General features: G+C 38.8%; 1 protein-coding gene across 1 annotated transcript in view; it reads right to left on the reverse strand.

Annotated features, from left to right (window-relative positions):
- The window catches only part of Wnk3 (WNK lysine deficient protein kinase 3), a 114,383-nt gene that overhangs the window by 84,333 nt on the left and 4,831 nt on the right, over positions 1-25,219 (reverse strand). The gene's annotated exons all lie outside the window — the stretch shown is intronic.

A 25,219-nucleotide genomic window follows, 5' to 3' on the forward strand; every position in this document is an offset into this window, starting at 1 on the left:
GAATTTTCTTAGTCTAGATAATTCATGTAAGTGGACACATACAGTATTTATGTACGTTTTATTTCACTTGGCATAATGTATTCATTTCTTTTTAAGATTGGCTAATAATACAGAAAAAATATTCAATTATCTCTAGTCACCAGGAAAATTAATATCAAAATTACATCAAAATTACATCCCACCCAACCAAAGTGGCTATCATAAACAAAATGAAACAGAAGTCTGAATAGATGGCTCAGTGTTTAAGAACATTTACTGCTCTTACAGAGGATCCAGTTCAGTTCCCAGAACCCACATGGAAGTTCACAACTATCTGTAACTCCAGTTCCAGGGGTTCCAAAATCTCCTCTGACTTCTCTGGACTCCTGTACCCATGTGGTGCAAACATACACATACATACATACACACACACACACACACACACACACACACACACACACACCAAACAAAATAAATATATTGTTAAAAAGAAAATACAGAACAAATTATGAAGATGGGGGAATTTAAACTAGTCCAGTCACTATGGAACTTAATACAATGGTTCCTCAAAAAATTAAAAATAGAACTACCATATGATCCAACTATAAAGCTTCTGGTATATAAAAAATCAAAGTCAGTTTACTCTACACAAGGTATGGTGGTGTACACTTGTAATATTAGTACTTAGGATGGAGTACCTAAAGTTTGAGGCTGGTCTGGGCTGCATAGTGAGATTGTCTATAATAAATGAGGGAGGAAGGGAGGAGCAGACTTCATCACTCCTTACTACATCATGCATTGATAGTATGCTACTAAGTTATATGCCTTGAATGACACAAAGTTAAAAATAATGTATATCACTTACTTTCAAATGGCTAAACAACAGGAGGCAGAGGGAGGCGGATCTCTGTGAGTTAGAGACCAGCCTGGTCTACCAAGCTAGTTCCAGGACAGGCACCAAAGCCTGTCTCGAAAAAAACAAAAACAAACAAACAAAAAAAAAATGGCTAAACAAATGAAACACCCGTGAGTATTCATGTACCAGTGCATGTGGAAAATAGACGTTGATGTGCATTGTCTTCTTTACTCGTTCATCACTTTTTCTGAGACAGGATCTTACTATTTAGCCCTGTCTGCCAAAAGTATGTAGACTAGGCTAGCATCAAACTTATCACATCTCTGCCGGGCGGTGGTGGCGCACGCCTTTAATCCCAGCACTCGGGAGACAGAGGCAGGTGGATCTCTGTGAGTTTGAAGCCAGCCTGGTCTACAAGAGCTAGTGCCAGGACAGGCTCCAAAACCACAGCGAAACCCTGTCTCGAAAATCCAAAAAAAAAAAAAAAAAACTTACCGCATCTCCATCTTCTGAGACATAAAGAAAGCAGCTACCAATTAGGAATCCAGGTTAACATCATGAACAAGTTTCATTATATTATTTTGCTACTTTTTAAAAAATATGTTTGGGATTTTTTTTTCAATATAAAAATATTTCAGGGAGCTGGAGAAATGCTCTGGTAGTAAAGTACTTGTATGGACACCTAAGTTTAGATCCTCAGCACCCTTGTAGAAGCCAGGTGCAGCAATGCATGCTTGCAATTCCAGGCCTGGGGAGCTGGAGAAGGGATGTGCTGGCTATCTAGCCTAGCCAAATCAGTAAGTCTTAGGCTCAAAATATAAGGTAGAAGGCTGGGTGTGGTGGCATGTGCCTTTAATTCTACAGCTCAGGAGGCAAAGGCAGGCAGATCTTGTAGATTTAAGATCATCCTGGTCAACACAAGTTGTAGGCAGCCAAGACATAGTTAAGACCTTGCCTCAAAAAGAAAAGATGGGCCGGGCGGTGGTGGCACATGCCTTTAATCCCAGCACTTGGGAGGCAGAGGCAGGAGGATCTTTGTGAGTTCGAGGCCCACCTGGTCTACAGAGCTAGTTCCAGGACAGGCTCCAAAGCTACAGAGAAACCCTGTCTCGAAAAACAAAAAAAAAAAAAAAAAAAAAAAAAAAAAAAAAAGAAAAGAAAAGATGGCAAGCAATTAAAGAAGACAATGCACATCAACGTCTATTTTCCACATGCACTGGTACATGAATACTCACGGGTGTTTCATTTGTTTAGCCATTTGAAAGTAAGTGATATACATTATTTTTAACCTTGTGTCATTCAAGGCATATAACTTAGTAGCATACTATCAATGCATGATGTAGTAAGGAGTGATGAAGTCTGCTCCTCCCTTCCCTTCCTCCCTCATTTATTATAGACAATCTCACTATGCAGCCCAGGTGAGAGAATTCAACAATCAGATAAAACTAGATTGCTTAGAAATAGAAATGCGAGTATTAAAACAATAAAGTAAGGGGTTGGTAAAATAGCTCAGTGAATCTGCACACTTGTGCCGATCATAAAACAATTTGCTGGAGTCAGTTCCCTCCTTCTACCAAGTGAGTACTGGGAATTCAATGTGGGTTGTCAAGCTTCACAGCAGGTACTTTTATCTACTGAACCATCTCATGATCTCCTGAATTTTCCTTTATAATCATTTGAGTTGTATGTATAATTCTTGAGAGAAGAGATGGTTCAGAGGTTAAGAACACTGGTTACTCTTCCAAAAGATCTGGGTTCAATTCCCAGCACCCACATGGTGACTCACAACTGTCTATAATGGTAGTTCCATGGAATCTAATACCTCTTCCTAGCCTCGGTGGGCATTAGGCACAAATGTGGTATATGAGCAGACATTTATGCAGAAAAAAACCCATACAAATAAAATAGTAAAAATTTAAAACTATATGTATAAATTCTATATATTTTTCTGAATGTATATTTCACAAGCACAATGCCTTAGGTTTCTAAAGCTATAATAAAACATCAGAAGCAAAAGCAACTTGGATAATAAAGGATCTATTTTACCCTATACTTCCAGGTAACAGTACACCATTGAGGAAAGTCAGACAGAAACCTAGAAGCAAGAACTGATACAGAAACCATGAAGAAATGCTGCTTATTGTATTGCTCCCCACAGCTTGTTCAGCCTGTTTCCTAAAACAATCCAGAACCACCTGCCCAGAGATGGAACCACAGTGAACAGGGCCCTCCCACATATATTATCAATTATGAAAATGCAACACAGACTTGCTCACAGCCAATCTGGTTACTGCATTGTTTTTCAATTGAAGTTTCCCTCTTCCCAGATGATTACAGCTTGCATTAAATTGCTGGGATTAAAGGCGTGTACCACCACTGCCCGGCCAATACCTAGAATATTTAAAGAACTACAAAAACTACCAAAAATCTAAATCATCCAATTAATAAACAGACTAGTGTGAATAAACAGCTTTCAAAAGAATATGAATGGAAAACACACAAAAAAGGAAGTCTGACATCCTCAACAATCACTTAAAACTATATAATCTCGGGGCTGGAGAGATGGCTCAAAGGTTAAGAGCATTGCCTGCTCTTCCAAAGGTTCTAAGTTCAATTCCCAGCAACCACATGGTGGCTCACAACCATTTGTAATGAGGTCTGGTGCCCTCTTCTGGCCTGCAGACATACACGCAAACAGAATATTGTACACAAATAAATAAATAAACAAAGTATTGATTTAAAAAAATAAAAAAAAACCTACATAATCTCACTCAGTTAGAATGGCTATCATCAAGAAATTAAATGCTGGGCTGGGTATGATGTCCCATACTTTTAATCCCAGCACTTGGGAGGTAGAAGCAGAGGTAGTCCATCAAATGAAAAGCAATAAATGTTAAATTTATACTTTCATGATTTTTTAAAGAAAAAGTGAATTTACTCAGTATACTTAAAAGAGTACAGTGGACATGGCAATAATCTCCTACCCCATACTAGATCTTGAATGTAGTCCTCCTGCGACTTCATTTTTTTTTTTTGAGAAAGCCCAACTTCATTTTTTGCACATGAATATTCAATTATCCTGGCAACAACAAGGAAGCACTATTCTTTCCCTGCTGAGTTTTCTTGGCATTCTTATTAAAATTATTTGACCATTAATATTTGAGTTTACTTTTAGACTATCTTCATTTCATTTATCTGTGTATTTTCCCTTATAGTAAGTAGTGCCATACTGTTTTGCTTCTGTTTAAGTGCTTTACACTGGAAATACTTCCGTGAAAATGTAGCTTTTGTTTTTGAGACAGTCTCTTATGTAGCCTAATGACTTTTTTTTTAAAGATTTATTTATTATGTATACAACATTCCTTCCATGTATGCTTGCATGTCAGAAGAGGGCACCAGATCTCATTATAGATGGCTGTGAGCCACCATGTGGTTGCTGGGAATTGAACTCAGGACCTCTTGGAAGAGCAGTCAGTGCTCTTAACCTGTGAGCCATCTCTCCAGCCCCCTAGCCTAATGACTTTTAACCTTGTTCCTCCTGCTCAACCTTCAGGGTGCTGAGATTATAGATGTGTGCTATCAAGCCTGGTTTATGTAATGCCAGGGATTGTACTCAGGGCTTTGTACCTTCTGAACTACATTTCCAACCCAATAAATCAGCAGTGGAGGAAGACATTTGCATTGACTTCTGGTCTCCACATGCTTACTCACATGTTCATATACACACACACAGTCAAAACAAAAATGTATTAAATATTTACAAAAGCCAGTGAGTCTAACAACGTAATATGTAGAACATGTACTAAGATTACATCCCTACCAGCGGTGTATAAGAGTTCCCCTTTACCTACATTCATGTCAGCATTTTCTTTTTATTTATTTTCATTTTTGTTGTTGTTCTTTGAGACAAGGGTTTCTCTGTGTATCAGCTCTGGCTATCCTAGAACTAGCTCTGTAGACCAGGTTGGCCTCGAGCTCACAGTGATCCACCTGCCTCTGTCTCCTACGTAATGGGATCAAAGGTTTGCACCACCACAACCTGGTGATGTTTGTTTGTTTGTTTGCTTGTTTGCTTGTCTATATAACTCATAAAGATCCATCTGCCTCTGCCATCCTTGTCTACATATCAAGTTCCAGATAAGGCAAGGTTGTATACTGAGACCAGTCTCAATAAATAAGTAAATAAATGAATAAACAGTTGATGCTATGACAATTGCATCAATGCAGATGAAGTTGAGATACCTCAAAAGAGTTGCAGGAGGACTACATTCAAGATCTATTATGGGGCAGGAGATTATTGCCATGTCCACTGTACTCTTTTCAGTACACCAAATAATTCACTTATATTTTTAAAAAAATCATGAAAGTATAAATTAAAAATTTATTGTTTTCTTTGATGGATAATTAACAAACAGTTCCATGAGAACTTCCAGAAATTAGTGAATAAGATTGTGCTACTAAGATATCTTTGTTTAATATGAGAGCTAAGAATGAAAGAATTCATAAAGTGCTCTATCAGGTTACACTGTCAAATCAACATACTTCCAATGTCACTTACAAAAATATTATTTCCTGCAAGTAATTTTTTTTCTTTTTTATATTTATGTATTTACTATGTGTACACAATTGCAGTGGCCCACCATAGGCTTACATGGAGCTCAGAGACAACTTTCAACAGTCCGTTCTCTCCTTTTACCACATAGGTTCTAGAGTCAAACTCAAGTCATCAGATTTGGTAGCAAGCACCTTTACCTAGGAAGCCATCTCAAGGGTCAGAGATTTCTTTTTACCTTAATTATTTATTTTGAAATAATTTTTAACTTGAGAAAGAGCTTGCAAGAATATACAAAGAATATAGTACAACCTTCACCCACATTCCCCATTTGCTAACATTTTAAGTGAGGTATTAAGGAGGTGGTGGTGCAGAAGCAGGTGGATCTCTGTGAGTTCAAGGCCAGCATGTTCTACAAGATAGGCACCAAAGCTACTGAGAAACCTTGTCTCAGAAAAAAACAACAACAACAACAACAACAAAAAGATTTGGATAAATAATTTTCTAAAGAACATGTAACAAAGCCTCTCTTATCTATAGTTTTACTTTCCACATTTTAGTCACATTCAGTAAACTACAGTCCAAATGTAACTGAAAATTGTCTGAATAAAGTCAGGCATGGTGGTGCACACCTAAATCCCAGTAATTGGAAGGCTAAGGCAGGAAGATTGCAAGTTCAAGTCTAACATGTGCTACATGGTGATACCACAGGGGGAAAAAAAAACAAAAGGGGGGCATGGGTAAGATGGGTCAGTGGTAAAGGCACTTGCCACTAAGCCTGATAATCTGAGTCCTTGAACCCACCTGGACCCCAGGACCCACATGGTGGAAGTAGAGAACTGATTCCCAAAAGTTGTCTTCTGGCCTCCATATTTGTGCTAGTGCACACACATGTAAATAAACAAGTAAATAATGTAGTACAAGTAAAATAAAAATTCCAGGAAGAAGCAAAAATACTACATTTATATAAATTTATTACAGCATTGTCTTACTTTTCTACTGCTGTGATAAAATGCCACAACCAAGGCAACTTATGTGGAAAGGGGTTTATTTGAACTTATGGTTCCAGAGTTAAGAACCCATTATGGTGAGGCAGTGGAACAGCAAGTAGCAGACTGAGAGATCGCATCTCAAACAGGAAGCAGAGAAAAACTTGAAATGGTGGAGTCTCTTGAACTCTCAAAGCCCATCTCAGTGGCATACATCCTCCAACAAGCCCACAGCTCCCAACATTCCACTCCCTGATCTCCACAGTATTGTGGTGTAAAATGCATTTAGTCTTATTTCAAAAGTCCCTAGTCTTTCACAGTCTCAATACAGTTTAAAAGTCCAAAGTTTCTTCTTAGACTCAAGGCAACCTCCTAATTGTAACCCCTGTAAAATCAAAAGGCAAATTACATACTTCCAACATACAATGGCACAGAATATACATTACCATTCCAAAAAGAAGGAAAGAGGGCATACTGAGATAATACTGGACCAAAGCAAGGCCAAAACCCATCAGCACAAACTCCAAATCCTGTAGTTCTATGATTTCAAAGGGCTTAGATGGTTCTACCCTTCCAGCTTTTCTGACTGCAACATACTTCTCTCTCTTGGGCTGCTCCTACTCCCTGTGTGAAGCTCTTTTTAACAGATTATCTCAGGAGGCTGGCATCTCCAAAATCTTAGGGTTTTCAATGCAATCCAGGTTTCATGCTCACAGTTTCATACAGTGGACTCACCTACCACATGCCTGGTCTCAGTGGCTTTCTGAACCCTGCTCTCTCAAGAGCAGCAAAGTAATCTTAACTGCTGAGCCATTGCCAGGCAGTGGTGGCACACACCTCTAATCCCAGCACTTGGGAGGCAGAGGCAAGTGGATCTCTGTGAGTTTGAGGCCAGCCTGGTCTGTAAGAGCTAGTTCCATGACAGCCAGGGTTGTTACACGGAGAAACCCTGTCTTGAAACACCCCCCCCCCAAAAAAAAACTTGCTGAGCCATCTCTCTACCCCATCCACTACTTTTTAAATTTAGTCTCAGGCACATTCTTAGGACATAGGAAGAAAAATCACAGAAGATTCCACAACCCCTTTACTCCTGTATCCTTCATGAACCTAAAGCCAGAACCACAAAGTCATTTCCGGCAAACTCTAGAGCTCTTGAATCACATTTGTAGCAGCTTTGATTTGTTGTTCCTTTTTAGGAGAAAATTCCTTAGGCCTTGTCTTCTTACAAAGTGAAAGCTTAGCTGGGTAGGGTCTTGCTCTGAGGGCACCATTGCCTTTGCCACAATGCAGATCAGGTCTTGCTTTAATCAGCACAGGCTTTGGCTGTGGACATTTTTGCTTCAAACTGTACATTTTATATTTCTTTCTGCCCCACTTGCTCTTTTTCACTATGTCTCCATAAGAGTGAATATTAATATCCACACAACTGTCAATATTAGATTGTCTTGAAATCTCCATAAAAAATTAGTCTGTTATTTTTTTGAGGATTTATTTATTTTTATTTTATGCACATGAGTGTGCCTGGCAACTAACTGCAAGGGTCAGAAGAGGGTTCTGGATCCCCTACAACTGAAGGTAGAGACAGTTATAAGCTGCCATATGGGTGCTGGGAACTGAACCCAGCTCTCTGTAAGAAATACAAGAATGGTCTCTATCCCAGTTGCTATTATTGTTCTCCTCTGAAACTTTTTGAGCTAGACCTCTGAAGTCCGAATAGTTCTCAACACTACTGGCTTCCAAGGTCCCACAAGGATTGAGCATCAAGCTCTGCTTATAGCATTAAACCAATTTTCTAGTCCAAAGTTCCAAAGTCTTCCACATTCCACAAAAACAAACAAAAATCTACATGGTCGGGTCTGTCACAGCACTAGCCAACTCCCTGGCACCAACTTGTCTTAGTTTCTTTTCTACTGCTATGATAAAAGATCATGACCAAGACAACTTAAAAAAAAAAAAAACATTTATTTTGGGCTTACTGTTCCAGGGGCATAAAGTCCATCATGACAAGGCAGCATAGCAGCAAGAAGCAGACATGTCGGCTGGAGCAGCAGCTGAGGGCTCACATCTCAAACAGGAAGCATAGAGAACAAACTCGAAAAGGTGCGAGTCTTCTGAACCCTCAAAGCCCACCCCCAGGGGCATATTTCCTCCAGCAAGGCCTCTTCATCCTCTCCAAATACTCACCAACCTGTCCAAATATTCAAATGTCTGAGACTTATGGAGATGTCTCATTTGGGCCACCACAAGCATATTCTTATAGTAAAAGTCAAATACGAAGGTGCATGCCTGTAATCTCAGAACCTGGGAAGCTAAGAAAGAAGGACTGTGAAGTTGTGGAGACTCTGGACTACTCTCAAAGCAAACAAATGAACAAACAAAAAAGTACTGGTAATATTTCACCTTTATAAAACTGTCACAGGGGCTGGAGAGATGGCTCAGAGGTTAAGAGCACTGTCTGCTCTTCCAGAGGTCCTGAGTTCAATTCCCAGCACCCACATGGTGGCTCACAAGCATCTATGATGAAATCTGGTGCCCTCTTCTGGTGTGCAGGCATACATGCCGGCAGAATGCTGTATACATAATAAATAAATAAATCTTTAAAAAAATAAAAAATAAAACTCACAGAATTCAAATCACAACTTGAATTTCCAATACGTTGGGCATTTTTTCTTTCACAATAAATGTTTAGCAAGTTTTGTGGAATTAGTTCTTTACTTTTAATTTTACATAGATTTTGGGTATCAACCTCAGGCCACCAGGCTTGTGTAACAAGCACCTTTCTCCATTGATCCATCTTGCCAGCTGTAGTCAGTTTTAAAAATAATAGCAAAGTAGAATTAAAGTATTTTGTTATAATTGTTCTATCTTATTACTGGCCTACCTTACATTCAAACTTTATCCTATGTATGTGTACATAGGAAAGCAATATTTTTTATAGGATACAGTACTATGGTTTTAGCCATGTACTGAGGGACTTAGGTCCTGTACAGATAGGGAAAGGGTTACTGTCCAATAAACACAGGAAACAATATTCAACATTATTATTCATTTGGGAAATGTAAATCAAACTACATCAAAATACAACTTCATACCCAAGAGGATGGCTATAATAAAAAATATTGTAACTGGCATTAACAAGGATGTGGAGAAAACAGGTCCTCATTCATTGATGGTGGAAATGTAAAATGGTGCAGCTAAACATTGTGTGGCTGTTCTCCAAAAAGTTAAACAGAGTTTCCACAGGACACCAAAATTTGTCCACAAAACTGGGCAAGTCCTGGGTTTGATCCCCAGTACATATAAAACCATATATGGTAGATCAACAAAATGGCTCAGAGTTTGACAAACCTGAGTTAAAGCCCTGTGACTTACATAGTGGAAGTAGGGAATCAGTTCCTGCAGGTTATCTTCTGACCTCCACATAAATGTTGTGGCACAAATACACACACATACCCGAGGGAGTGGGGAGAAGGAGGGAGGGAGGGAGGGAGGGAGAGAGGGAGGGAGGGAGGGAAGAAAGAGAGAGAAAGTTTACATTGAATATGAAAGGCTAGGCTAGAGAGATGGCTCGGTGGCTAAGAGTACTGGCTGCTTTTCAACAGTATCTAGGTTCAATCACCAGTATTCACATAGTGACTTGAAACTATAACTCTAGTTGCAAGAGATTCAATGCTCCCTTCTGGCCTCCATAGGCACCAGACACACAAGTGTTGCATAGACATACATGCTAGTAAGACACCCATACACATAAAATAATTTTTCAAAATTTAAAAATTTGAATTATACATATGTGTGTATACATATGTAAAAAAAAAGACAAGCATATGCTTGTAATCCCAGCATTTAGGAAGCAAGATAGGAGTTCAAGATCCTCCTCTACCATGTAGCAAAGTGAGACTAGTATAGTTACATGAGACCCTGTCTCAAAAGAAAGGAGTGGTTCAATGGGTAAAGACACCTAGTACACAAACTTGGAAACCTGAGTTCAATCCCTGGAAACCACATAAAGATAGAACTGACTCCAAACTCCACAAAGTTGTCCTCTGATCTACTCATATATGCTTTGGTATGCATTTCCTCCCACATCACTCATTCTCTCTCTCTGTCTCTGTCTCTCTCGTATACAAGAAGAAAAAGTTTTACACAAGGATTCATAGCAACACTATTCATATAGGCATTTTTCATATAGCTGATTGATTGAATTCTAAAATATGTTATAAATACCCAGGAGAATATTATTCAGCAATATAAATGTCATGCATACTTACAAAAGAAAGACCTGACAATATTATACTAAGTGAAATCAGCCAGAGAGAAAGCCCACATACTTCATGATTTTGTTTATGTGAATTGTCCAGAAATGAAATCCATAGGAACAGAAAATAATTAGTGATTAACTGGGGCAAGAGCAATAAGACAAATGACTATGGTAATAGTCTTGACTATGGGTCACTACCCATCTTTGGGATAATAGTATACTTTGGTCAAACCTTGCCTTGCAGTAATACAAAATCTTACAATTTAAGGAAAGAAAGATTTATTCTGGGGGCTGGAGAGATGGTTCAGTAGTTAAGAGCACTGATTGCTCTTCCAGAGGTCCTGAGTTCAATTCCCAGCAACCATATGGTGCTTATAATCACCTATAATGAGATCTGGTGCCCTCTTCTGGCTTACGGGCAGGATACTGTATAAATAAATAGATAGATAAACAAATAAATCTTTTAAAAAAAGATTTATTCTGGCTCACAGTCAGAAGCTTCAGTCTGCCATGGCAGAAGGCCATGGTAGAGCATGACAGTTCACATCATGGCAGCTAAGAAGTTCTAAGAGCTGGGTGTGGTGACATATACCTTTAATTTCAGCACTCAGGAGGCTGAGGCAAGAGGATCTCTGAGTCTGACACCAGCCTAGTCTACAAAGTGAGTTTCAGAACATGGAGGGGATACATATAGTGAGAACCCGTATTAAAAAGGTAAAAAGGAAAAAAGAAAGTAGAGAGAATGGCTGTGCTGCAAGATTTCTCCTTCCCCCTTTTATTTTCATGTAGGCCCCAGCCTATGTGATGATACTGCCCCCTTAGTTAATCCTGTCTGGAAATGCCCTCAATGCGTTTCATTGTTCTTGGAGGTGCTTCTCAATCCAATCAGGCTGACAAATCAAAATTAAGCATCACCTAGTAACTATTTGACACTAGACTGCAGAGCTAAAGGAATAGCTCAGAGGTAGAACATATGTTTAACACACTCTAGAGTCTGAGTTCAATGTTCAGTATCATGAAAAGCAGCTTTTTGTTTGGTTGGTTGATTTTTCAAGACAGGGTTTCTTTCATCTGTGCTATAGCCCTGGCTGTCCAGGAACTCACTCTGTAGACCAACCAGGCTGGCCTCGAACTCACAGAGCTCCACATACCTAATGCTAGAATTAAAGGTGTGCACCACCACACCTGGTACAAGGTAGTTTTTAATGTTTGAATTAAAAACAAGCCCAGTGTTGTAGAAACGGTTGTAATCCTAGCACTGAAAGACTAAAGCAGGCAGATCTCAAATTCAAGGTCAACCTGGGGTACATAAAAAACCTAGTCTCAAAATCTAAAAGTAGACCTAGCCCTGGATACCGGCCAGTATTGCAGTCACTTCATAGACTCAGGAATGAAGATCACAAATTCAGAGTCTACCTGAGCTATAGAGTGAGTTCAAGGGCAGTCTGAAAACTTAACAAAATCCTATCTCAAAATAAAATCTAGAGAGATAGGAAAATGGTTTAGTGATTGGGTGTTTGCCTAATATATGTAAGGTTTTTTTTCAACCCCTAGTACCAGCCACAGTAAAACTGGATTGCAATCAAGGTTATAAACCTTATAAATTTACTAAAATAATTAACTATGACATTTACAATGGGGATTTTTCCCCTGAGATGAAATCCCACTATCTTGGTGTCTGTACTCAAGTCCCTGAGAAGCCTGGTCCCTCCAAGCCTGACTTTCCAATAGTGAATCTTTTTGTGTAAGATTATCTTTAACTGAGTGTACTGATGAACACCCGTGGTTCCAGCACTTGGGAGACAGAGGCAGGAGACTCTTTGAGAGCAGTCTAAGGTATACAATAAAACCTTGTCTCAAACAAATATATCTCAATAAAATATTATATTCTTCTTAAGTATCTTAATATAGCCAGACATGGTGGTTCACATCTTTGATCCCAGTATTTGGGAGGCAGTTAGCAGGTGGATCTCTGTGTTTAGGTCAGCCAGGTGAGATACAGGCTAGCCAGGGCCTCATAATGAGACCCCCTTCTCAAAAGAAAGAGAGGGAGGGAGGAAAGAAGAGAGGAAGGGAGGGAAGGAAAGGGAAGGGAGAGGGGAAAGGGGAAGGGAAGAAAAAGGAGGGAGGGAAGGAGGAGGGAAGAAGGATTCTTAACACATTTACAGCTTAGTGTGGTGACACAGAAGCAAAAGGATGAAGCGTTCAAGGCCAACCTGGGCTACAAGTCTCAAAGCAAACAAACAAAAAATCTTAACATTTTTTTGGACTAAACCCAAAGGCATTATAATATCAAAAATGTTTTTAAAAACTATATTGATCTCTAACTTCCATCTTTGTAAGGTTTCCATTCTATGTCTGTCTACAATAAAGCATTCCTTTATTTTAAAAAAAAAATCTTGGGGCTGGAGAGATGGCTCAGTGGTTAAGAGCATTGCCTGCTCTTCCAAAGGTCCTGAGTTCAATTCCCAGCAAACACATGGTGGCTCACAACCATCTGTAATGAGATCTGGTGCCCTCTTCTGGTCTGCAGGCATACACACAGACAGAATATTGTATACATAATAAATAAATAAATAAATAAATATTTTTAAAGTTCTTGTTTTAGAGCAGTGGTTCTCAACCTATGGGTCGCAACCCATTTTGGGGTCAGCAGACCCTTTCATGGGGGTTGTATATCAGATATCCTGCATAGCAAATATTTACATTAAGATTCTTTTTAAAATTTAAGATTTATTTTTTAATTTTTGTGCGCCAGTGTCTTGCCTGCCTGTGTATCTGTGTGAGGATATCAGACCCCTGGAACTGGAGTTATAGACAGTTGCAAGCTGCCATGTGATTGCAAAACTACAGTTAGGAAGTAGCAATGAAAATAATTTTATGGTTGGGGGGATTACCACAATATGAGGAACTGTATTAAAGAATCATAGCATTAGGAAGGTTGAGAACCGCTGTTTTAGAAGGGAAAGTGTAATGAAAGACCAAACAATAACAAGATGTAATAACTAATAACTTAAGGATAAATGACGAATAAGAAAAATGAGTTCTAGGACAGCGGTATAGCTTTGTAGTGGTGCATTTGTCTAACATACAGAAGACTCTAGGTTTGGTCCCCAAAGGCAATAATAATAATGATGATAATTTTTAAACCAGCAAAGGACTTCACTAAGCATTCTTTTTCTGAGCTTTCCATCATGGATACAATAGTAGCTCCTTTTTTTCTTTTTCCTCCTTTTCAATTATTTTCCTAATGGATCGAATAGCTGCTACTGTTGCTCCCCCTTTTCCTTCTCACTCATTCCTGGGGACTGAACTTACAGTCCCCAGGAATGCTAGGTAAGCATTTCACCAAGGATCTAAATGCCTGTGCTTTCTTTTTATTTTCAAAACAGGATCTCAGCTAGTTGCCCAGGCTTGTCTCCAACCCACTGTGTAGTAAAGACAAGGAGCTGGGCTTACAGGCCTGTACAACTAGGCTTAGCTTCCAATACTTTCTTTACCATAAAACAAAACACAGGCAGGGTTTGGAGTCTGCAATCAAATTTTGGTTTTGCCTTGAAGCAAATAATTTAACCTTACTCATTTTTTATTTCATTTGTGAATCTCACAGGACTAATATGAAAATATAAAGTACTTAGCACAATGCCTGGCACAATATAACAATCAATAAATAAAAGCTTTTATTTTCCACTTATTAATATGCCCTAGGCCAGCGCTGTATTAAAGTACCATTCAAGGCCATTGAAACAGCTCTATGGGTAAGGATGCTTGCACCAAGTCTGACAACCTGAGTTCAATCCCCAGGGCCTAGGGAAAGAAAGAACTGACTCATGTAAGCTGTCCTCTGACCTCATGATAAATGCACACCTACCTCCATATATAAATAGGTAAATAAATGTAAAAATGTTAATAAAAATAAAGCACTATTAAATAATACTGCCAAAAACATTAAATGGATTTTCAAAGGGACTCAATTCAGGAAGGTAAAATAATGTATTTTTAAAAAGACTTTTCAGTAATAAATCATGTTGGCATTGCTGAAGAGATATGCTGCAGTGAACAAGCTATCCATCTGTGTTATATTCAATATAGAAATACGGCACAACAAAAAAATGCCTTTAATCCTAGTACTCGGAAGCAAAGGCAGACAGATCTCTGTGAGTTCAAGGCCACCCTGGTCTACAGAGCTAGTTCCAGCACAGGTTCCGAAGCTACAGAGTGTCACCAAAAGAAAAGGAAAAGGCTACAAAAAAAATTAGGCTTCAAATCTGGAGATTCCTCAGGCCTGGAATCAATTATTAAGTTCAGTATAGTATGTGGGTGGGTGTGTCTCAGTGTGTATATAATCACTTTTTCATAAAATGGTAATACCGTAATCTAAGCCTAGGAATATATATAAAAGCAACTGCAAAAACACTTCTAGCCAGGTGGTGGTGTTGCACACCTTTAATCCCAACCCTCGTGGTAGAGGCAAGGAAATCTCTGAGTTTGAGGCCAGCCTGATCTACAAAGCAAGTTCCAGGATAGCCAGGACACAGAGAAACCCTGTCTTAAAAAAACAAAATTAAAAAAAAAAAAACCACTTCTATAGATACCCAAATTATATGGAGAGACTCACAAATTTGTATTTCACCTCTAGTCCCTCAACACATGGAGAATTCAACCTGGATTCAGTACACTGTGGCACATCAGTAATCCCAAATGCTCAGGAGGCTAAGACAGAGAGATTACTTGAGTCCAGGACTTAAGAAGTAAATTTACTAAGTCTCTCATCTCAAAACAATATAAAAAGTAGTACTTTGGTCAACCAATGGATCAAAGGATTTCTTTAACTTTTATAGCAACTAAAAGAAGGCATATTTAAACAGTAAAAATTGTCCAGTAACAACATTATGTCTCATACATACATTTTTATAACAATAAACACCAGGTATCAATCAATGTACTAAGTCAACATCTAAAAATAAAAGAACAAAACTCAGCCCAGTCCTCAAGGATTTAACATTTTATCCAAAGTTATAATTATTTGCCATATTTTCATTTCTATTTTTTTTCATTTTTCATTTATATTCTTTTGCTTTTATCTTGTAGTAAACTGTGTTTTAGGGTTTTGTTTGTTTTTATTTTCTGAAAGTAGCCCTGGCTGCTATGTAGCCCTGGCTGGTCCAGTACTTGTTATTTAATCCAGTCTGATCTTAAACTCACACCTCCTACCAATCCTCCTACCTAAGCCTCCAAAATGCTGGCTTTACAGGCCATGTGGCACAATGCCTGATACCGTATTTCTTCATCTATTTGTTGTGCAATGCTGGGAATGGAATCTAGGGTCTCAGGATACATGCTAGACAAGTGCCCTACCACTCCAAGCACCTTCAAAGTCTTATCTTTGCATGCCCAAAAGTATAATATACAGTAAGTTTTTGTTGTTTGCAGTACTAGAGCCTGGGCCTTCTACTTGTTAGATAAGTGTTCTACCCTGAGTTCCTTTTGCTTTTCATTTTGAGACAGGCTCTCATTAAGTTGCCCAGGACGGCCTTGAATTCAGTCTGTAGTCCATTTTTTGCAATCCTACTATCTCAGCCTCCTGAATAGCTGAGATTACAGGGCTGCACCATCTGGCCCAGTCTACACTAAACTTGGGAAATTTTGTTTTGATTTTGAATCAAACCTCATTCCATTACTCAAGTTGGCACAAAATTCTAGGTTTAAGTCATCCTTTTGTCACAGTCGCCCAAAAGCTGGGACTACAGGTGAATAATATAATGCCCAACTCACAAAACTTTTTTTCTTCTTGTCTTGTCTTGAAATGTTGAGACAAACAGCATATGTATACCAGGATGTCTTTGAATTCTGAATGCTAGGATTGCTCATTTTTTAATAGTCATGGACTTAGGATTTTTTTTCTTTTCAGCACATAGAAGGCTCTTATATTCTTACTCTGTAGCATTAAAAATTTTGCTACTATATTTCATTACACATGTATAGATACACATATATATATGTACATATTTCTAGCAGGCATATGCATATGTGTATACATTTTTAACTTTCATTGAAATACACTAATATATCAAAATGAATGTATATAATATTTATATAGTGCTAGAAAATTGCTTCCCATGACCACTATACCAATTTAAACTTCCACATAAAAATATGCATCTTTTGCCTTGCAAACTCCTGACAGAAAGGTCTTAAACACTTTTTTAAGACTAATGGAATTAAGGGCTGGAGAGATGGCTCAGTGGTTAAGAGCACTGGCTGCTCTTCCAGAAGTCATGAGTTCAATTCCCAGCAACCATATGGTGGCTCACAACCACCTGTAATGAGATCTGGCGCCTTCTTCTGGCATGCAGACATACATGGAGGCAGAATGATGTATACATAATAAATAAATAAAATCTTTAAAAAAAAAGACTAATGGAATTTTAAAATCTCAGTATGTTTTATTTTTATGCAACACAGAGGATCAAACCCATGGTCTTGCAAATTAGCAAGTACTCAATCACCAAGCTACAGCTTCAGCCTTCAGTATGTTTTCAGTTAACATTTAACTTACAAGTGAGGTTAAGCCATCTTCCATACAAATAATGATTAACAAGTCAAGAATAAACCAGGGCTAGGCTCATCTGATGGAGTGCTTGCCTAGTATGCATAAAGCCCTAGGTTTGATCCCTAGCATCCCATAAATCAGGCATGGGACCCACAACTGTAATCTCAATACTCTGAAGGTAGAGGCAGGAGAATCAGGAGTTCAAGTTCTTCCCTGGCTACAAAGCCAGCCTGGGATACATAAGATTTTATCTCCAAAAAAAAAAGGAAGAAGAATTCAAAAGTTCCTATTATCACTGCTACCAATGAGGAAATAAAGCAAGATGAACAAATATAAAATGAGATGGGGCATAATGATGTACTCCTGTAATCCCAGCATGACAGAAATTAAGGCAGGAGAACTACTAGCTTGTGGCCATCCTAGACTTCATACTGAAATGAAATTCTAACTTTTCTTAAAGAAAAAGAAAAAAAGATAGGTGTGGTAATGCATACCTTTTAATACCAGTACTAGCAGGTGAGAGACTGGAGGATCAGGATCAAGCTACATAAGACCATGCTTCAAAACAGAAAAGAAGAAGATAAAGTCAAACCTTACAGACTAGACTACATGATTACTTAGAAGAGTCAGCAAATCAACTAAAAAATACTAGGAAACAAAGAACTCAATATAAACACCAAAGTCAATACTCTTACATATACATCAGTAATAATCATTAGAAAATATAATTTAAGCCACCCACATAGCAGCTTCCAACTATCTGTAACCCTAGTTCCAGGGGATTTAACATCCTCTTCTGTTCTCTGCTGGTACCAGGCACTCCCATAGTGTGCAGATATACATGCAGGTAAAACACCCATTCACATAAAGTAAAATAACTTAAAAACAACTAGCTGGAGCTGGGTATGGTGGTGCACACCTGCAATCTCAACAATCAGAAGGCTGAGACAGGAAGATGACAATGAGTTCAAGGCTGGCTTTAGGCTACATAGTGAGACCCAATCTCAATCCTGCCTCCCCACAAAACACCTGTCATGCTCAAAAAAGCAACAAAGCATTTATAAAATACTCATTTAAAAAATACACTCAAAGAGCTGGAGAAACTGCTTCAGGGTTAAAAGCTATTGTTGCTCTTCCAAAGAACCAAAAATAGGTTCCTAGCACCCATGACCGGTGCTCCAGGGGATCTAATGTTCCCACATGGCATATGCCCACAAACAAATATACATATACACATAAATAAAAATAAATCTTGAAAACTATGTTTTAAAAACGACAACTTTGCTGGCAATGGTGGCACATGCCTTTAGTTCTGGCTCTCAGGAGGCAGAGGCAGACAGATCTCTGAGAGGAGGAGACCATCCTGGTCTTCAGAGCTAGTTCCAGGACAGCCAGGCCTGTTACATAGAAAAACCCTGTCTCGGGAGGGGGGGGCAGAGCCAATCTTAAGAAAAAATATGAAGCACCTATAAAAAGAAAACTTTCAGAGGAAAGACCTACTATTTGGGGCGGGGAATCTCTTGCAACCCAGGTTCATTACAGAGCCAAGGATAATCTTGAATTCCTTCTCCAAGTGTTAGGATTATAAATATGCATCACTACACCCAATCAACACCTTTATTATTGTTGTTTCTGTTTTGTGAGACAGTATGCATGATCCAGTCTGTCCTTGAACTCACAGCAACCTTTCTATCTCAGCCTCTCAAATGCTGGGATTAGAGCAAGACACCACGACACTTGCTAACACAATCACTTTCCCTACCACTAGTTTATCACAAAGTCAATGTGAATCCAATCAAAATCCCAAACAAACAAGATGATTCTCAAAGAGAGAACAAGGAAAACCAAAAATATCTTGAAGAATAGCATGTTGGCTCATTTCTAGAATGTCAGCATCTGGGAGGCTAAGGAAAGCAAATCGCCATGAGTTCCTGTCCAGCTTGTGCTACAGGAAGCCAGCACCAAATTCCCCCACCCCTAAAATCTTGAAATGGGATAATGAAAATTTTTCTTTATCAAATATTAATATATAATATAGCTATAGTTGCCTAAACAATATTGTTTCACCACAGAAATAGACAAATGACCAAAAGAAATAGAACACAGAAATAGACATATTTAAAAAAAAACAAGAAATAGGCACACTTGGGAATAATTTCAAATTTTTAAATTTCAAACTTGTGGAGAGCAGATAGTATAATAAATTGTGTCAGGCCAGGCGGTGGTGGCGCACACCTTTAATTCCAGCACTTGGGAGGCAGAGGCAGGTGGATCTCTGTGAGTTCAAGACCAGCCTGGTCTACAGAGCTAGTTCAGGACAGCTAGGACTGTTATACAGAGAAACCCTGTCTTAAAAAAAAATTGTGTCAGGATAAGTGGCTATCTATTGGGACAGGAGTTAAAGACTTACCTAAAATCAGTTGCAAAATAGATTTAATGTGGATTATACAGGTAAATATATAAACACAAAACTACATTAATTACTAAAAAAATCTGGCATAACAAGGACAAAGGATTTCTTAGTAACCTAAAGAAAGGCTTACTAGTTGTTTTCTGTTTGTTTGAGATAAGATCTCTCTATTATGCAGTTCTGGCTGGCCTGGAATTCTCTATGTAGACCAGGCTGGCCTCAATCTCAAAGGGAACAACCTGTCTCTGTCTCCCGAGTGCAGGTATTAAAGGCATGAGGCAGAGGCAGATAGATTTCTGTGAGTTTGAGGCCAGCCTGTTTACAGTGTGAGTTCTAGGCCAGCCACGGTTATATAATAAAACCCTTTCTCTTAGAAACATACCATGTGTTTCTAAATACTTCTACACACTTTTCCATCCAACTATCACAAGAATCTCGAGATAAGTAAAATAATACTACTCTCTTTTTTAAAAAAAAAAAAAGACTCAAAAAATTAAGTGTAATATGGTGGGCATGGTGGCCCATACTTGCAATCCCAGTACTGGCCATCTTCCTGGGCTATATAGTGAGATCCTGTCACAGAAAAAAATGTGGGCATCTATAGCTCCAGCTACTCTGATGGCTAATAAGAGGATTCTTTGAACACCAGACTTGGCCTAGCTTAGGTTATTGTTATCTTTTATTAAAAAGATGATTGATGGGAGGGGTTGGGGAATGGCTCAGTGGTTAAGAGCACTTGTAGAGGACCTAGGATTCAGTTCTCTGTCTCCATGTGGTGGCTTACACCTGCCTAAAACTTCAGTTCTAGGGAATCCAATGTCCTCTTCTGGCTTCCTTGGATGCCAGGCATGCGCATGACTCACATACATACATATGCAAGAATACATGTATGGGCTGGGCAGTGGTGATGCACACCTTTAATCCCAGCACTCAGGAGGCAGAGGCAGGTGGATCTCTGTGAATTCGAGGCCAGCCTGGTCTACAGAGTGAGTTCCCAGACAGGTTCTAAACTACAGAGAAACCCTGTCTCGAAAAAACAAAACTAGCTGGGGATTTGATTCAGAATGTTTGCTTAGCTGGTTCAGCAACTCAGAAAGCCCAACATTGTGGTGCGCACTGATAATCTCAGCACTCAGAAGGTCAAAGGCAAGAGAATTCGAAGTTCAAAATTATCCGTGGCTATACAGCAAATCTGAGATCAGCCTCAGCTACGAGAGACTATTTCAAAATGCCAAAATATCCTCGTTAGTATAGTGGTAAGTATCCCCGCCTGTCAAAATGCCAAAATATTGAAAAACTAAACTGAACTAAAAAATGACACAGCTAGAAAAAAAGTCAGGAGGTAGGAGAAAAGGAAGGCTCAGTGACAGAGAACTTGCTTAGAATGTGCCAGGTCCCGAGTTCCCATCTCTAGCCCCACAAAAAACAAGCCAGAGTTCAACACCAGTATCTTACTCCCAACCCCACTTATAACTACTCCTAAAAAGGAGCTCCTTATATACATGTAGTCATATAACACTAAGTTGCACAGACATATACACTGCAAAACCACATCACATTCTTTGGAAATAAAAGTCTCTGCAAGGGATTGATTACATATACATTAGTGAAGAAGTCAGCACAAAGGCATGTTGATCCCAGCACAATAGGTGGCTAAGGGTTACAATTTCCAGGCTACCTGGGGCTAAATTAAGCTAAAAAAATTCAGTGAAAATAGATGTAAGTCATAATTATCTACTATTTAACCAAAAGTTGGCAATCCATATATCTAAAAAAGCAATTATATCTGTTATATGGTTTATGATTGTTCAGATCAGGAATCTATCTATCCAAATAATTTGAGCCAAACTCTTTTATTCTTTTTTTTTTTGGTTGTTGTTGTTTGTTTTTGCTGTTTGTTTGCTTGGCTCATTGATTGATTAGTTGGTTTCAGACAAGATATTAAGCCCAGACTGGCCTGGAACTCTCCATGTAACTTGGCTGCCCTCAGACACAAATTAGATCTTCCTGTCTCTGCTTCCATAGTGCTAGAATTACAGGTATGAGCCACCATGCCCAACTATTTTTTCTCTAATTTTAAAGGAATATTTCACTTTACACAATGTAGATCAAGCTGGTCTTCACCTTACAGTACTCCTGCCTTGGTTTCCTGGGTGTTAGGATTACAGAAATGTACCACTGTACATGACAAATAATCTTAGTTCAAAAATGACACTGGAGAAATAGCCCAGTGAGTAAAATGCTTACTGTACAAATATCAGGACCTAAGTCCAGATTCTCCAGCATCCTTGTAAAATAGCTGAGCATGATGGTTACCTGTAACCCCAGCGCAGAGTCAGAACAGGCAGATCCCATGAGCTTACTGGTCTAGTAAGTAATTTGGTGAGCAAGAGACCTTGTCTCAAAAACTAAGGTGGAGCACTACAGCAGAAGACACCTGGTATTAATATCTAATCTCAGACACACTGGCATGAGTGACTAGATTTGAACATATATGAATATCCCACATAAAGATATATAAATTAAAAAGTAGGCAAAAAGCATAACATAAGGGATTATTTTAGCTCATCATATGAAGTTGAATCATATAAAAGTTTCCCTGGGGCTGATGTGATGGCTCAATGAGTAAAGGTGTTTGCTTTGCAAGCCTAATGATCTGAGTTCACCCCTCTGAGATCCACATAAAGAAGGAAGGAGGAAATCAACTCCATAAAGTTGTCCTCTGACTTACACACACACACGCTAATAATAACAATAAAGATTTTTAAAAATATAAACATCTCTCTGACTAATATGGAGCTTTGAGACATCCCCACACAGCAAGTACAACATACAATCTCTACAAATGTAAAGTTTAAAACTTGTAGTCAATTCACATATAAAAGAAGGGAGGAGAGTTGAGAAGCTATTGGCAATTGATAATTGCTGGGATAGCAGTGTCAGCCGTTTTTAACAGCGTGATCCCTGGTAGGCTGACCACAGTCCAGGGCAGGCCACACATCCAAAAGACGTAAGGCAACACAGAATGACTCCATGGGGGGGGGGGGGGAAGAAAACTCATTGGAGAGAGTGGTGAGGGTGGATATGAAAGGATCGCAGGAGGAAAGGCCAGTAAATATGATCAACATATATTATATGAAATTCTCAACTAATAAAAATATTTTAAGAAGTTGAGAGCTGCTATTTCAGAGGACCCAGCTTTGGTTCCCAGCACTCACATGACAGCTCACAATTCTAGGGTATCAAAGCCCCCTTTCTGGCCTCCATAGGCACCAGGCATACTTGCAGTACACATATATGAATGCAAGAAAAACACTCATGCACATCAAATTTATAAATCTTTTAAAAGAATTGTTCAAGGTCATCCTTGGTTACTCAACTTTGAGGCCAGCCTGTAGGGGGAGGGGAGAAAAAAAAAGAATGAGCAAATGGCATAAGCAACAAAAGAAATATTGGATAACTGGACTTCATGGTGCTCCAAAACTTCAGTGCCTCCAAACACACTATCTAGATGGCAGACATGGTGCATGCCTATGATTCTAGCACTTAGGAGGCTGAGCCTTTGATCAAAAGTGAAAGACTACACAGCAAGACTCTCAAAACAGACAGACAGACAAACAAACAAATAAATAAATACTAAAAGTCTTCAATCAACCAAAGTACAAAAAAAAAAAAAACAGGGCTGAAATATAACTCAGTGGTAGACTACCTATCTAGCATATAAGAGATCTTGCACCATAAAAAAAAAAAAAAGACAACTTGGAGCTGGAGGAATGGCTCAGCAGTTAAGAGCACTGACTGATCTTCCAGGGGACCCAGGTTCAATTCCCAGCACCTAAATGGCACCTCACAACTGTCTGTAACTCCAGGATCCAGCACCCTCACACAGACACACAGACACACATACAGGCAAAACGCCAAAAAAAATAAAAATAAATTTTAAAAAAGAAAATTCATTAACAAAATGGGAGAAATTACTAGCAAAGGATATCACCTAGCAGAGTCTACTTTCTAGAATACAGTTTTTAAAAACTCTTTTAACTCAGACAAATGCCTCTAATCCTTGTACTTAGGAGACGGAGGCAGGAGGATCTCTGCAAATTCGAGGCCAGCCTGGTCTACAGAGTGAGTTCCAGGACAGCCAGGGTGGTTACACAGAGAAACCCTGTCTCAAAAAACAAAACAACAAAAAACCTTTTATAACTCAATTAAAAAAAAACAGTCAAATTTTATTTTATTTTTTATTTTCGAGACAGGGTTTCTCCATAGCTTATTTTTGGTTCCTGTCCTGGAACTAGCTCTTGTAGACCAGGCTGGCCTGGAACTCACAGAAATCTGCCAGCCTCTGCCTCCTGAGTGCTGGGATTAAAGGCGTGCGCCACCACCACCCTGCTAACAGTCAAATTTTAAAACAAAGGTCTTTTATGATATGGCAATGTGGCTAACAGTTACTGTGTTGCAGGTGGCTGAATGAAAGTTCTGGGCTAGATCACACATGACTGATTTCTATCTTTTTCATTTTGAGATAGGGTCACACTGTATCATTGACTGACTTGGAATGGAACTCTCTATGTGGATCAGGCTGGTCTTAAACTCCACCTGCCTCTTTCTCCTCATTGCTTATCCAATGGCTTTGCTGGGATTAAAAGCATGAGCCATCACACAGCATAAAACTAATGTTTTACCACCATTAAATTAAAATAAATTTCTACAAACCATCAAAAAAACTCTCTTATAATTCGTAAAAAGAGTAACGTAACAAGTGTGGGGAGGAGATATGAAATTGGAATCCATATATATTGAGTATGATAATGTATAATGGTGGCACCTCTGTAGAAAACAGTTTGTATGTGATCCATTCATTTCTTTCCTATCTACATACCCAAAATAAGTTAAAATGGGCGCTTAAGAAGAATCTTACAGGTAAATAGTTACAGCAGCAGTACTCACAAACGTTTAAAGGTGGGTATGAAATGTTTATGAACTCATGAATGGAGTCTTTTAAACTGTGCTATACTCCACAGTAGAATATTTATTATTCAACCATAGAAGGGAATGAGACATGCACACTGGGAAAATATCAAAAACATGCTAAGAAAAACAAGTTGGGCATAAGAGCTGGGGATAGGACTTATGAGGACCTGAATTTGGTTCTCCAGAACCCAGGTAAAGCCAGATGCTGTAGCATGCATCTGTAATCTCAATATTCCTACAGCAAGTTGGGAAATGGAGACAGGAGAACTTCCAGATGAATGCAAGATCAAAGGCAAAGACTGAACCCTTAGGTTGTTCGGTTGTTCTCTGACTTCTGTATGTGTGACATACACACCCACATTCACATAAAACGACATGCTCATACACACACAGTTTGGGAGGCTCACGCAAAGATTTAAAAGAAAAAAGTCCGACATAAGAGGCTTAGGGTTAGTATTATGATTAGAGACTGAGCAAAACCATCCAGACAGATAAATAAGGACCACTAGGTGTTAAGAGGCTGGGAGAATGGAGAGTGAGCACTTACTGAGTAAGTACTGAGTTTCCTTTCAAGGTGATGAAAACATTTTGGAATTAGATACTAGCTTCAAATACAGTAAAGTTACTTAGTGACAAAGGTGTATGTAT

This window comes from Alexandromys fortis, unplaced genomic scaffold (genome assembly GCF_014885135.2).
Source record: "Alexandromys fortis isolate MF-2015 unplaced genomic scaffold, M_Fortis_MF-2015_v1.1 scaffold_295, whole genome shotgun sequence".
Lineage (NCBI taxonomy): Eukaryota > Metazoa > Chordata > Mammalia > Rodentia > Cricetidae > Alexandromys > Alexandromys fortis.